General features: G+C 54.0%; 1 non-coding gene across 1 annotated transcript; it reads left to right on the plus strand.

The window, feature by feature from the left end:
- The first annotated feature begins 1,806 nt into the window (after positions 1–1,806).
- TRNAI-GAU lies at positions 1,807–1,880 on the plus strand. Its single transcript has one exon. It is a non-coding gene; the product is annotated as a tRNA-Ile (tRNA).
- The last annotated feature ends 1,090 nt before the right edge of the window (positions 1,881–2,970 follow it).

Here is a 2,970-nt window from a genome sequence, read left to right on the forward strand (position 1 = left end):
CTCAAGGGGATCAAGGAAGACACCACCGCATCTACTTACCTGGGATCCCTGAGGAATGAAAACTCAAACCGCCAGCACTTGAGGGATCTCAAGAAAGAGGCCTCCTCGGAGCCTGGAGCTAATGGAAAGCACTGGGAGGAGCTGGGGGTACTGGGGCATTTGGTGGCATCTTTCCGATGTCGGATGTTGGCTGAGCCAGGACACAGAGGAAGGGTATGGAAAGGAAGGGGAGACCAGGAGTGGAAAGCATTGCAGGAACGACCACATGGTGGAAGGTGGGGGTGGGAGGGGCATTTTAAAAGACGGAGAATGGGCATGGCAGGTTTAGGCTGAACAAGCCCTTTGAGGAGGAAGGGCCTGGGCCCAGTCAATGCAGGTGTGCCTCAGGTGGCCAAGAACTGGTAGATCCAGAAACTCTCGCCCTGAGGGTCTTTTCTGGCTCCTCCTTCCCTAATAAGGCCTTGCAGGTGGGCTCTCCTTGATACTCAGAGTCAGCCCTCGTCTCCAGCACCACCACATCCTCTCTCTCATGGAGGCACCTTCACCCATGGCCTTAATAACCACCTCTGCCCAGGTGACTCCAGAACCCTTTCTCACCTGGGCCACTCTCCTGCAGTGTCCCTCATAGCCACTGTCTACTGGACAAGCCACTGCTTAGTGTAGTACCTGCAATGTAACCCTCAACCTCATGCATACCCCAGCACCCTCCTCCTGTCAATCAATTAATCTATCAACCAATCAAATAACAACCCCCCTGGTCCTCATCTCATATTCTGTCTAGTTATGATGTCCTGGGTCTTGGGAGTCATGTTGGACCCTCTCTCTCCTCCACCTCCCGTATCCGATCCATCAACCAAGCTCGATTGGATTTACCTCCCGATTCTATCTGGAGTGTGTCCTCTCCTCCCCACCAGCATCCTAATCCACAAGGCCATCAATTCCCCTCAGGGGCGCTGCAGCAGCCCCCTAACTTGTCTTCCTGCTTCCACACCTCCTCAAGCCATCCTCCTCAGAGGCTGGAGTCCTCCTGCCACCGGGATCCCCATCCCGTCATCCCCACCCCAGAACCCTCCTGTAGCAATACCAACCATAATAATTCTATCTGCCAGCACTCAAACGTGAGCACGCCAGAGGGCCCGCACCCATCCTTGCACAGACTCACTTAATCCTCACAGGGGCCCTATGAGGAGAAATCTGTTACCATCCCAATTACCAGAGTAAGGAAACAGGCTCAGAGAGCTTAAGCAACTTGCCCAAGGTCAGCCAGCTGGAAAAATGCAAAACAGGATTCAAACCCAGACAGCGGGGGCCAGAGATCACACCTACACATGGTGCTATCCCAACGCACCGAGGAGACAAGCAAATCTCCTCATTAAGGCTCCAAAGGCCCTGTGAGATCAGGGCGGCTCACCTCTCCAGCCTTTCTCCCACACTGGCCTCCTCCCACCTGCCCCTCTGATCTGGGTTCCTCCTCCAGCCTTCACACTCACCTGACTTCCTCCTACGCCGGGCCTTTGCATGTGCTCTGTCCTCTGCCAGAACTCCCCAGCTGATCCCCACTCCCTCCTTCACCCCTTCTCTAGCTAACTTCGAATCAAGCCTCTCACCTCAGGGGCCTTGGCTAACTGGCCACAGCCAATCCCTCAGGCATACACACTCATGCACCTGGAATTTTTCCTGCACATATTTCCAACACGGGCGGTATTGATACATTTGTGTGCCGGCTGTGGTGTCTGTCTCGGTCCCAGCACGTCCCCAGTGCCTATCCCAGCAGGCACTCGAAAAACGTTTGTGGAAAAAAGGGCTGGCTGGTTAGCTCAGCTGGTTAGAGCGTGGTGCTGATAACACCAAGGTCCAGGGTTAGATCCCCGTACCGGCCAGCTGCCATAACAAAAATAAACAAACAAAGAAATCAAAAATGTTTGTGGAATGGATGGACGAATAAACGAACGAATAAATGCGGGCTACACAGTCCTGGGTCGGGCTCCCTGCCTTCCTCGCTTTTGTACACTGACCGCCAGAGGGCGCCATGACCTGAGAAATCGCTCAGCGGCTGCTCGGGACAGCGCACGGGGTTGGGGTGGGGTTCCCAAGTAGGGGGAAGGAGCCGGGTGCCTGGGGTCTCCTCTTGCAGGGGCTGGGGGTTGCTGCCGCCCTGAAAATCACTGTGGGCCGCTAGAGACGAGGGCAACCTCGGGCATGGAAGGCTTTGGACTAGCCAGACCCAGGTGCGAATTCTGACTCTGCCCCTCATGGGTCTGTGACCTGGTGTGAACCCTGTCCCCTCTTTGACCTTTGGATTCCTCCCTTAAAGAGGGTGGTCATAATGAAAAAAGTGAGAGTTGTTTTGGGAATAAAAACTGGCAGGAAATCAGGGTGAGGGGGATGGGAGCAGCACGAGATAAAGGGCATAGAATGCCATCCTCAGAGCATGGATTTTGTCTCCAGCGTAAAGGGCAGCCATGGAGAGGTTAGCCAGGGAGAGATGATCAGATTGGCATTTTCTAGCATTGCTGCAGAAGAGTCTGAGCGGATGAGGAGGCTTTGCCTGGCCTGGGTCCAAATCCCTGCCCTGCCCACCTCCCACATTTGCAGGACTTTGAACAACTTAACCTGCCTCAGTGTCCTCATTTGTCAAAGAAAGATAAGAGGATTGTTTATGAGAATTAAATGAGAGAACCCATGTAAAGTCCATGGCTGGAGTAAGCGCTCAGTGCACGACAGCCACTGTTGTTATTCAGTGAGATTAATCGTGATCAATAGCTCGTGGAGACCAAAAGGGATGAAGTCAGTGAAAGCACTTTGTGTCTTTAGGAACGGTGTGACCCTAGGGCACATTATAGCAGGACCCCCTTTTGCTCCCAGGTGCCTTGGGCCAGGTCAGGAGCTCATGTCTGGATTGGACACCGACCCCCCTCCTCCCGATGGGCTGGGACCCACCCACATGACCTAGCTTCCTGTTTGTGATAC

This window comes from Galeopterus variegatus, unplaced genomic scaffold (genome assembly GCF_000696425.1).
Source record: "Galeopterus variegatus unplaced genomic scaffold, G_variegatus-3.0.2 Scaffold1885, whole genome shotgun sequence".
Lineage (NCBI taxonomy): Eukaryota > Metazoa > Chordata > Mammalia > Dermoptera > Cynocephalidae > Galeopterus > Galeopterus variegatus.